Source organism: Oryctolagus cuniculus, chromosome 11, assembly GCF_051225735.1.
Source record: "Oryctolagus cuniculus isolate XC-2025 breed Fujian yellow rabbit chromosome 11, ASM5122573v1, whole genome shotgun sequence".
Taxonomy (NCBI): Eukaryota; Metazoa; Chordata; class Mammalia; order Lagomorpha; family Leporidae; genus Oryctolagus; species Oryctolagus cuniculus.
The window spans coordinates 40,237,588-40,250,102 of record NC_142877.1 but is presented as its reverse complement, the minus strand read 5'-3'; the positions used below and the strand labels follow the sequence as shown (position 1 = coordinate 40,250,102).

Genomic DNA, 12,515 nt, shown 5'->3' with positions numbered 1-12,515 from the left:
CATCCACAGTGTTATAGTAATGGTGGTCAGGACAGACTACCCTAAGATGTGTCACCTCAGTATAAATACGGCTGAAACAGGAAGGCCACACTCATCCTCTCTTCACCCTTCTGAGATCATAACACTCTCATGTGAAGGGTGCCCTCACTGTCCCCAGAGGAAAGGAACACCCACAGAACACAAAGAAAAATCTGGACAAATAGCCTTTGCTAAGCTTCCCGCACTTTATTATCATCAGGTCATATCCTTTTGTTCTGCAGCCCTAGTTCGCCATGACTACACACTCTTCATCAAAACTAGCATGACAATGCATTAAGTTTAATCAGTTTTTCAGCTCTTCATTCCCTCATTAAGGCTTCCATTTCACATAGTTTGTAGTAATAACATTTACATGTTTTCTCATTTTAATCTTTTTGCAATAGGAGCCTCAATATGAACCTAGGGTGGATAGAGAAAAAGATATTTTCATCCCTTACATTATTTGAGGTCAGGTTGCTGTTGTCTTAATCTTTGGGAGGATTCACCATGTAATGAACTTGTTCTCCAAAGCACTGAACCATTGTACCTCACCCACTGGTGTGTAGTCATCCCCATGTTGTCATGCACCCTGGGTGCCTTTGGATCTTCTTCTCAGACCACTTGTGGCCATTTCTGCACATATCTGGTCTTACAGGTGGGAATGCAAGTGAGGAATGTTCTCCCTCAACCTCATGATACACACGCCATCTCTTGAATATTTCTTAGAGCCCCATTATTTCCCTGCTTAAATGTGCCTTCAGTTTTTAGACTTGAATCCCAGCAATTCTCTTTGAAGATAGAGGGATGGAAGATGGCAGAATCCCATATTAAAAAGTCCATATTACTTTTTTAAATGGTTACAGGAAATATTTATTTGAGAACAAATGGGGGGTTGCAGGGAGGAAGGAAAGTACTGTATGTTGATACGCAATTTAAAATAATATAAAGTCTTTGTTTATCAAACTTAAAATTGTGTGAAGTAGATACAATATCTTTTATATCAGCTTTTCCAGTAAGGTAAAAATTAACATCTTAGCATTATTTTAGATGTAGCGTTGGTGGGTGCTCTATATGGATGGGTTCTGTGTCCATGAATTCAGCCAACCACAGATCACAAATATTCAAAAAGAATTTCACCTGTTCTAAACAATGCAGACTTTTTTTGGGGGGTCATTATTCTCTAAGCAATACAGTATAACTACTATTTACTGATAAGAACAGATACTACACTTGATCTTAGCCAAAAGGCCGAGAGGTGATATAAGAACTATTTACATACCCTTTATTAGGTATGTATTAGGTATTTTAAGCAAAATAGAGATGATTTGAAGTACATAGAAAGATGTGTATAGTTTATATGCAAATGCAATGCCCTTTTCTGTAAGACATTTAAATAACCAATGGGTTTTGGTATCCACAGGGATTTCTAGAACCAATTCTTCCTAGATCCTGAAGAACAAGTAATTTTAATATACCTATGTATGTCTTGGGAAGAATGGGAGCTGTGTATGGAGTTGGAATATTTAGTCATTAAAAATTCCAATTTTGAGGCCGGCGCCGCGGCTCACTAGGCTAATCCTCCGCCTAGCGGCGCCGGCACACCGGGTTCTAGTCCCGGTCGGGGCGCCGGATTCTGTCCCGGTTGCCCCTCTTCCAGGCCAGCTCTCTGCTGTGGCCAGAGAGTGCAGTGGAGGATGGCCCAGGTGCTTGGGCCCTGCACCCCATGGGAGACCAGGAAAAGCACCTGGCTCCTGGCTCCTGCCATCGGATCAGCGCAGTGCGCCGGCCGCAGCGCGCCGGCCGCGGCGGCCATTGGAGAGTGAACCAACGGCAAAGGAAGACCTTTCTCTCTGTCTCTCTCTCTCTCACTGTCCACTCTGCCTGTCAAAAAAAAAAAAAAAAAAAGAAAGAAAAAAGAAAAAAAAAAGAAAAGAAAAATTCCAATTTTGGCCGGCGCTGTGGCTCACTAGGCTAATCCTCCGCCTTGAGGTGCCAGCACACCAGGTTCTAGTCCCGGTCGGGGCACCGGATTCTGTCCCGGTTGCCCCTCTTCCAGGCCAGCTCTCTGCTGTGGCCAGGGAGTGCAGTGGAGGATGGCCCAGGTGCTTGGGCCCTGCACCCCATGGGAGACCAGGAGAAGTACCTGGCTCCTGCCATCGGATCAGTGTGGTGCGCTGGCCGCAGCGCACCAGCCATGGCGGCCATTGGAGGGTGAACCAACGGCAAAGGAAGACCTTTCTCTCTGTCTCTCTCTCTCACTGTCCACTCTGCCTGTCAAAAAATAAAAATTAAAAAAATCCAATTTTAAAATAAACATTTTTACATGCGACTAGTAAAGATAAATGCTGTTATCAAGATAAGTATCTGTGAAGAAATTTCCGAAGTAAACAAACTTAAAATATTTTTTGCCAAAATAACTTTTTCATTTTGTCCTGAAAACAAATCCAATTGTATTTGCAGGATTTCTAAAAATATGAAAAATAGTCCTTATGGCCTTTCTCATTCATCAATTTTGCAATTAAGTAAAGATAGTTCCTTCTTCTTTCCTACTTGTTCTTCAGACACATAGAAGGAGGCCAAGATAAAGAAGCCAATCAAAGTATTTGGACCTGAATATGATAGATTTAAAAACATCAAAGGGTATATCAAGAACCTAAATATAATTACAGCTACATGTCACTTAAAAGTGGGGGATACATTTTGAGGAAGAGACAATTAGGCAGTTTCCTCCCCGTGTGAGCATTTTAGCATGCTTGCACACACTAGGAAGCTTACAATGCCACTAGAAGGAATCATCTTATGGAACGATTGTGTATATGCAATCCACTCTTTTTAAAAAGATTTATTTATTTATTTCAAAGGTACAGTTAGAGAGAGATAGAGAGAGAGAGAGAGAGAGAGAGGGAGAGAGGGAGAGAGAGAATCTTCTATCTGCTGGTTCATGTCCCAGATGGCCAAAGCAGCCAGGGCTAGGCCAGGCAGAAGCTAAGAGCCAGGAGCTTCATCCTGGTCTCCCATGTGGGTGGCAGGGGCCTGAGTACTTGGGCCATGTTCCATTCTTTTTCCATACCATTAGGAGGAAGCTGGACTGAAAGTGGAGCAGCCTCCAGGACACAAACCAGCACCCATATGGGTGGCAGCTTTACCAGCTATACCACCATGCCAGTCCAGTAACCCACTTTTTTTTGTTAAGACTTATTTTATTTATTTGGAAGAGTTACAGAGAGGGAGAGATGAAAGAGAGAGAGAGAGAGAGAGAGAGAGAGAGAGAGGATCTAAATCCACTGGTTCATTCCCAAAACGGCTGTAATGGCATGGGCTGGGCCAGACTGAACTCAGGAGCCAGGAGCTGCTTCTAGGACTCCCACATGGGCACAGGGGCCCAAAAACTTGGGCCATCCTCTGTTGCTTTTCCAGACATATTAGCAGGGAGCTGGGTTAGAAGTGGAGCAGCCGGTGCTCAAAAGGCATGTCGGTGCTGCAGGCAGTGGCTTAACCTGCTGTACCGCAGTGCCAGCCCTAGCAATCCATTCTTGACTGACAAGTCATACGGCCCATGACTATACTAAGAAGGAAAGGGGGGAGATATCAATTGCTTGGGAAAAAGTTTACTAAAATCTAAGTCATTAAAGCAGCTCTTCTATGATTAGGACAAATGTTGAAAACATGTTTCAAAACACCCAAAAGTTGAGGCAGGCCACCATATGTCATGCTAATGAAACCCCTGTTCCCCTGTTACCTGCACTAGCTCTGATTAATGAAGGACATGCCATGAATGATACAAGTGATTACACTGCATAAGGTAGGACACAGACAGGCCATGGCTTGATTAGATTCAGGAACAAACACCTCCTCTCTCCAGGGGCACGGCTGTCCGCCGCACAGCAGTCATCTGTTAAGTAGTGGCATATTTCACCATGAAAGTTACCAAGTGCCAGCTTAGAATTTAACACTTGCCATCCCAAAGCTGCTTTAAAATCTACCCCACCACCACCTCAAATAAAAAATGGGAACAAGGATATAAAGGGCAAAGCAAACTGTAAAAGCAAAAAGGAAGGATGTAATATCTTGGAGAGGCCCAAATGTTAATATGCCATGGACAAACACAGATATATTTCTAGCATTGGTGGTGACAAGGTTCTGCATTTTGGGCTTTGTAAATATTCCAAACTAAAGAACCTGTGGGGCCAGTGCTGTGGCGTAGCAGGTGAAGCTGCCGCCTGCAGTGCTGGCATCCCATACTGCTCCACTTCCTATCCAGCTCTCTGCTATGGCCTGGGAAAGAAGTGGAGGATGGCCCAAGTCCTTGGGCCCCTGCATCAGCATGGGAGACCTGAAAGAAGCTCCTGTCTCCTGGCTTTGGATTGGCACAGATCTGGCTGCTGCAGCCATCTGGGGTGTGAACCAGGGGATGGAAGACTTGTTTCTCTCTGCCTTTGCCTCTACCTCTCTGTAACTCTGCCTTTAAATAAATAAATAACTCTTAAGAAAAAAAAATAACTGTATGTATGAGATACATGAAATTTACCAAAACAATAAAAAAGAACCTGTTCTTCTGTGTCTTAGAAGGTCACCTACTTGAGCCAAATATTCAGATTTGCAAGGTTCAGCTGTACAATGTTGGTAAAAGAAGGTAGGGAATACACACCTAGCTATTCAAAGCTACTGAGCAAAACTGATGGGGTAAAAGATCTTATGTCATCATACTCTCTTATCTTTAACCATCGTCTATTGTTGGTTTTGGGGGATGCAATCTGTATTTATGTTTGTCTGTCCTATTTCAGCTATTACAACGGAGGGCCAACATTTTATCAACAAACCCACGGACTAACAATTTGTCTGCCTGGAAAGAAAGCCTTACGAATGCCCCTTTACATGCAGCCAGAAATAATTCTTAAGGACAGTCTTGAATACTCTTTGCGGGAAAAGTCAAGCTTGGAAAAGTGGGAAATAACTGATCCTTCTTTTCAAAGTATAGTAAGATTTATCCATATTACCTTCAGGTTTGATCTGCCAGGGATTCAGCATTAGATTCTGTAAATGTGGCTGAAGATCAACAGCACTTTTCCTACTTCCGTTGTGGTTAATTATGCTAAGAGTGAGATTTATTAAAAAAAAAAAAATTCCCAGTGTAAAAGCAACCTCTTCAGAAGATACCAGTCTCCCTGTAGGTGCTTTTAGTATCCTGATTAATATCAGTGAATATGATGGCACAAAAATGGTAGAGGCTCTGGAAAATTTGTTTCAGTTGGAGGCCGCTATATCTGGACTCTCAATTAAACAAGGTAGAAGTAGGGTCTGTACCACCAGAGTTTACGGTGTTTTTAGAAAATCAAGACAAGTATAGGGAAAGTGCACCCAACAGCAATTAGTTGCACAAGTAAAATATTAGGAGTTCACAGCAAAATGACTGGATAAAGGTGTTGTGGGCAAGTCAAAGAGAAGAAACTAGACTTAAACTTGCTATTGAGTATCAGAAGATTTTGTACAAAATCAAAGCTTAAGAATGAGGCAGAGGAATTCAGGTTATAACTAAATCTTTGCCTGTAGTTCATGAGATCTCAATGTGATTAAAACTACATAAATGAGGCCAGTGCTGTGGCTTAGCGGAAAAAGCCGCTGCCTCTAGTGCTGGCATCCCATATGGGTGCTGGTTCATGATTCAGCTGCTCCACTTCTGATCCAGCTCTCTGCTATGGCCTGGGAAAGCAGTAGAAGATGGCCCAAGTCCTTGGGCCCCTGCACCTGCGTAGGAGACCTGGAAGAAACTCCTGACTTCTGGCTTCCCATCAACACAGCTCTGGTGGTTGTGGCCATCTGGAGAGTGAACCAGGAAATAGAAGACCTCTCTCTCTCTCTCTCTCTTTCTCCCCCTCTCCCCCTCTCCCCCTCTCTCCCTCTCTTCCTACCTTGGCCTCTCTGTAACTCTGCCTTTCAAATAAATAAATAAATCTTAAAAAAATGTACATAAATAAAAATGAAATTTTTTGAACAGGAAAAAAGATATTTTTCAAGAAATATTTCACTTTATAGACCATTATGCTAGAGCAATTAAAATTAACTCTAATTTTTTTAAAAAAGAGGTAATTATTTCTTGGAACTTTAGTACAATTCATTGTATAGATTTCATCCCTAGTAATGCTAAACAGAAGAAACGCAAGCATGCACAGCACAAAAAGAGTTCTAAAACCCAATTCAGGTAGCTCTTGCAATGAAGTTGAAGGGATGAACAGGAAATGCATCAGAATTAGACATACAGGTCTTTGCTGCTTTCTGTGCTCTATCTTCAGATGTGGTTCAGAAGTACATGGGGGAGAATGATGCAATTTGAAATTTGGGTTATGATCTGGGGACATACGATGAAAATGCATACAGGAGAATCGATAAGATTTATAGAATCAGGTAGGTAGAATGCAGGATGATGGAGGGACATAGGAAAAGACAACTAAGATGGTGACTCACAGGTGTATAGCTTGGGCCAGACACTGCAAGTGGCACCATTCACCAAGACAAGAAATATTTGACAAGGAACAGTAATTGGTGGTCTGAAACTAATTCAGTTTTAGACCCGTTGGGCTGAAAGTGTTTATGAGTTTCTGTACTTGTAAAAATATAGTTTTCAGAAGAAATAAAATCAAAAAGTCTGAAAAGTTTTGACCACTTCAACATGGACAAATAAAGCACATTACATGCAGTTTTACTGTAAATGTTGAATATTGAATGTTTGCTCCTTTAAGTATTATAGGTTTTACTTTTAAGAATGAAATGCTATTGCAAGCCAGTGGTCTTGTCAAACCCATCTGTCAGTGATTACAAGAAAATCAAGAACTAAGGTTTCAAACTGCTAAAAATTTGGCTGTTTGACAAGCAGAAACAAAAGGTGCAATCTCCAATTACTGCCCCCTGCACTAAATGAGTGGCAAAGGCAAATTACTGTACATTCTACTATTATATAATTGGCAAAATGTCAACAGCAACATGTAACATTACTCTAGGTGAAAACTGAAGCCCAGGGTCTTCCTTCAGAGTTGAAGTCATTGAGGACCATGGAGTGTGACCTGGACACATCATAGGGCTCATTGGTAGAAAAGCAGGACTAGACTTTAGAACTAATTTCCTAAATAAAATTCTTCCCTTAATACCAAACCCCATTTCTTATAAATAATTTCATGGATTCAAAGGTCACATTCCTAATAGGCATAGTCTATCTTTTCTTCAATTATAAAATGGTCATCTATAACAAAACAGAGGATCCCTGAGGTTTTCACAACTATAAAGCCAATCTGTCACTAAATAGAAGACAAATGTGATTCATACTCAATTCAAATAAGTAACCAAAAACTACAGATAGAAATCATCATTAAAATCTAACTTACTTTATTTAAAAATGCTCACTCATTTCTATAAATGAATAATTAACTTAGACTAAATGGGGTGTGGAGATGTGGAATTTGGCTTTCAATTATTCTTTCACTTAATTATCTTGGGACAAAGCGATTACAAAAACAAATTGATATTTTCCCTAAAGTTTATTTGAATTTGATCAATTTTATATTATTTTGTCAGTGTCAGAAAAAAACTATTTTTAGCCTTTGTGGATCAATTTCTGTTACCACTACACAGTCCACCACACACACACTGTGCTCAGTCTACACCATGCATATTGTGTGTGTAGTAAATATTCCTCACCAACACAGACTCCAGACCCTTCTCTACAATACGTTCAAGGCAGTGATTATCAATCCATTGGCATGTAAAATTAAGCCTTTTGCTATCTTTGAGTTGTATCCAGTGGCAATTGTTTTGTATTTTAAAAAACACATATTTAAGGCTCAGTAAACCACAAGACTATTTGAAGAAATTGACAAAGAGACACCAACAACAGAATAGAATAAACTTCAGCCCCTAAAATTCCAAGATAATGAGTAGTGCCCTCATATAACAACTAGTGCATGTGAAAAATGGAGAAGTGTACCTCTTTTTTTAAGATTGAATTATACCAAGAATAAATGTATGTTTTGGAGATGTGAATGGGAAGTGAAGAAAGGCAAATGGGAGTTTGTAAGTAAATATACTGGGACAGTTAGCAAAATCCAGAGACTACATCAGATAAGAGCTAGAGATGAGTACGCTGTGTCAGAAGAGAGACTTCCAAAGAAGACATTGGCAAACTAAATTGTACCAAAGTCAAAGGAAGTTCTAAAGCACAAAAGAAGGAAAGAACAAGCAGGCCCAGATCACAGAGAGGATGCTGCTGAAAGTCTGCCTGGCAACCGCATCCGACTTTGCCGCAGTACCACGACTAATGGTCTTTCCCTGCGGCTGGCAAGCGTTCTGAGAAACCTTTCCCGAAGTTGTGATGAGTTCTTCCCTAAGGCATACAGAAGGGAGTTCATAGTTATGGAGCGCCTACTTTCATCACCTGCTGAACTAGTAAATTCATATACATTATCTTCAGAGGTTTGTTTTCAAAACCTTTTTTGTATTTAATTTTCTTCCTGAAACACACAGTATGGAAACACACAGTATATGTTTATCAGCCTCTACTCTAGCTAGGTATGATGATGATACTGTGTGTGGTTGGGAGGAGAGTGATTTATCCCACTATCTAATGCTATCTGATAAAAATTTCCCATAGTGATGCACCATGGCTTTCTCCACCAGCTGAGTGACCAGTTCATACTTCAAGAACCTGCAAAGTGGGTCCCTGATGATTATGGATGTTTATTCATGAAAGCCCACAATGGACTACTATATTGGAAGGAAATGAACATTTATTGTGTTAAACTACGTATATGTATATATGGAGATGTTTGCCACTGAAGCTAGTATCATCCTTGAGTAATACATGTTTATTTAATTTAATCCCTGCAACAATTTGTTACAGCAATGTTTTTTACTAACTTATCAAATGGTAAAATAAAGGAACTGGGATTTTTGAAACCAGATCTCTCAGACCCTGAGATATAGACTTACCTATTCTAGATATTTCATATAAGTATGATGCACTATGTCTGACTTCATTTACTTAACATGATTTGGGGAAAGTGCAACCATAATGTAGCAAGTATCAGTATTTTGTCCCTTTAATGAAAAAATATCTTGTTTTATACCACAATTTGTTTATCCATTCATTCATTTCCACTTTTTGGTTATTGTTAATAGTACTTCAAAGCACATGTATTGTTTGAGTATTTACTTGTCCATTTTGGGGGGTTATCTACCTAGAAGTGGAAATGCGGGGTCATAAGGTAATTCTGTACTTAGTCATTTTAGGAACCACCAAACTGCTTTACACAGAGACGTGAGCAATTTTACATTCCCATCAGCAAGTGCAAATGTTGCAGTTTCTCCACCTCCTCACCAATACTTGTTATTCTCAGCTTTTTTTTTTTTTTAATTAAGGTTGTACCAATAGCTATAAAATCATGTGTTATTTTGGTTTTGACTTACATTTCTCTAATGTCTAAGACTGCTGAAAATCTTTTCAGATTTTCTAAGAATGTTGAAAATCTTGGAAACTAGTACATTATCTTTAATGAAAGGTCTGTTTACATCCTTTACCCATTTTAACTGGATTATTTGTCTTTGTTATTGAGGTATAAGTGTTTTTTCATATTTAGATAGTAGACTCATCAGATATGCTTTTAGCAAATATTCTCTCCCATTTTGTGTTCTGTCTTCCCATTTTCCTAATGCCTTTTAATGCAAAGAAAAATGTTTAATTTTAACAAAATCAAAATTTTCTTTGCTGCTTTGTGCATTTATTATCATATCTAAGAATCCATTACCAAACCTCAGATCATGAAGTTTTACCTTTAAGTTTTCTTCAAAGACTTTTCAAGTTTTACCTCTCACATTTATATTGTTGATTCATTTTGAGTTAATGTTTGCATGTTGTGTGAAGTAGGCCTCTAACTAAGTTGTTTTACAATTAAAACTAGATATCCAGTAGTGCCAGAGCCATATGTCAAAGAGACTATTCTCTCATCACAGAGTCATACCAGCACTCTTGTCAAAAGTCAGTTAATCATAGACATTTGGGTTTATTTCTAAACTCTCTATTCTATTCCATTGATTTATCTTTTCCCGTGTATCTTTCTCCATGCCAGTACCACACTGTTTTGCATTAGTGTATTTTTGCAGTAAGTTTTGAGATGTGAAACTGTGAGTTCACCCACGTTGTCCTTTTTCAATACTCTTTTTGGTGGTCAAGGTCCCTTGAATTCCCATATATATTTTAAAATTGACTTTTTTACTTCTGAAAAGTGGACAACAGTCATTTTGGTAGGGATTGCACTGAATCTATGGGTAGTTTCGAATAGTTTTGCCATCTTAACAATATTAAGCCTTCAATTCATAAATGTGATATGTTTACCCTTTTCCTTATATCTTCTTTAATTACTTCCAGTAATATTTCTTAGTTTTCAGTGTATACTTTATTTATTAGTTAAATTTATTCCTGGATATTCCATTACTTTGATTGCTATTTTAAATGAAATTATTTCCTTAATTTCATTTTCAGCTTATTCACTATTGGTATAAAGAAACAACTATTTTTGTAGATTCATACAGTGCCCTGTAACTATTCTGAATTTGTTTATTAAGGCTAGCAGTTTTATTTCTTATGGAGTTTTGCAGTAGTTTTCAATATTTAGAAGCATATTATCTGTAATTAGAGATAGTTATACTTCTCCCTTTCTAATTTCTATGCTTCTCATTTCTTTTTCTTGCCTACATTTTCTTTCTTTTTTTCTAATATTTGTTTATTTATTTGAAAGGCAGAGTCAGAGAGAGAGAGAGAGAGAGAGAGACAGAGTTCTTCCATTTGCTGGTTCACTCTCCAAATGTCCACAACTGCAGTGGCCTGGTAATCCAGGAGACTGGAACTCCATCCGGGTCTTCTAAGTTGGTGGCAGGGGCCCAAGCACTTGGACCATCTTCCTCTGTTTCCCCAGGTGTGTTAACACGGAGATGAATTTACAGTGGAACAGGTGGGATTCAATCTGGCGCCCGTATGGCATGCCTGCATCGCAGGTGGTGGCTTAACCCTGCTGCACCCACATCAGCCCAGAGAACTTTATTTTCATGTAGGTTTGAGTTCCTGGATCCTGACTTTGTCCTGACCCAGCCCTGGCTTTTACAGGTTTGAGGAATGAACCAGCGGATAAGAGATTTCTTTCTTCCTCACTACCTTTCTTTCTTGCTCCCACTCTCTCTTTCTCTGCTTTTCAAAAACATAAAATAAATAATTTTTTAACAAAAGAATGGACTCTACCAATAATTGATGTCCTTGTTTCTCTCTTATGAAAACTCTTGACTTAAAGTTCAGTGTGTCTGAACTTAAGCATATTTACTCCAGCTTTCTTTTGCTTACGTTTATAGTGGAATACCTTCATAGATGTTTAGTTGGTTTCACTTTGAGATTATATGTGTCTTTGGATCTAAAGTGAGTCCTTGAGATAATATATTTTTTTTTTGACAGGCAGAGTGGACAGTGAGAGAAAGAGAGACAGAGAGAAAGGTCTTCCTTTTGCCATTGGTTCACCCTCCAATGGCCGCTGCGGCCCACGCGCTGCGGCTGGCGCACCGTGCTGATCCGAAGCCCGGAGCCAGGTGCTTCTCCTGGTCTCCCGTGCGGGTGCAGGGCCCAAGCACTTGGGCCATCCTCCACTGCACTCCCGGGCCACAGCAGAGAGCTTGCCTGGAAGAGGGGCAACCTGGACAGAATCCGGCACCTGACCGGGACTAGAACCCGGTGTGCCGGCGCCGCAGGCAGAAGGATTAGCCTAGTGAGCCGCGGCGCCAGCTGAGGTAGCTTATTTTTATCTATGTTGTCCAACTTTGCCTTTTTGGATGTTTAACCCACAAACATTTGTAGTAATTACAAATATATATTATAATTATCACTGATAAGGAAGAACTTAGTTCCTTAGTTCTGTCATTTTGATTTTTTTTTCTGTATATCTCAATCCTTTTAGGCTCCCCTTTTTCTTTCTTTTACAGCTTCCTTTTAGTTTTAACTGACTTTTATAGAGTGTGCCATTTTCATTCTCTTTTTTCTTTTCTAATGCTCTTTTATGCATTTTAAAAAGATATTTTAAAATAGGAATTAATATCTTAAACAAGTTACACACAATTTGGAATTGATGGCAATTTGGCTTCAATGGCATATAAACAGTTTGCTCCAATATAGTTCCAAACCCTGTAATATAGTGATTGTTATAAATTATATTTTATACATTGTGTTCCTATTAACATACATTTATCAGTTTTATGCATTTGTACTTTAAATCCTATAAGAGATACAAATCGGGGAAGGCAAGCATCAAAGCCATAATATTAATGAGTTTCATACTTATGCATATAGTTACCTTTACCTGAATTCCTTATTTCTTCATATAATATCAATTTACTATTTAATGTCCTTTCATTTCAGCCTGAAGACCTCCATTTAACATTACCTGTAGGAAAAGTCTACTAGCTATGATCTCAGC

At 39.3% G+C, this 12,515-nt stretch overlaps 1 protein-coding gene and 1 pseudogene across 4 annotated transcripts in view; both read right to left on the bottom strand.

Annotated features, from left to right (window-relative positions):
* MACROD2 (mono-ADP ribosylhydrolase 2) overlaps nucleotides 1–12,515 on the bottom strand; it is a 2,169,899-nt gene that overhangs the window by 774,158 nt on the left and 1,383,226 nt on the right. The gene's annotated exons all lie outside the window — the stretch shown is intronic.
* Nucleotides 1,183–1,278, bottom strand: LOC127491259 (U2 spliceosomal RNA; annotated as a pseudogene).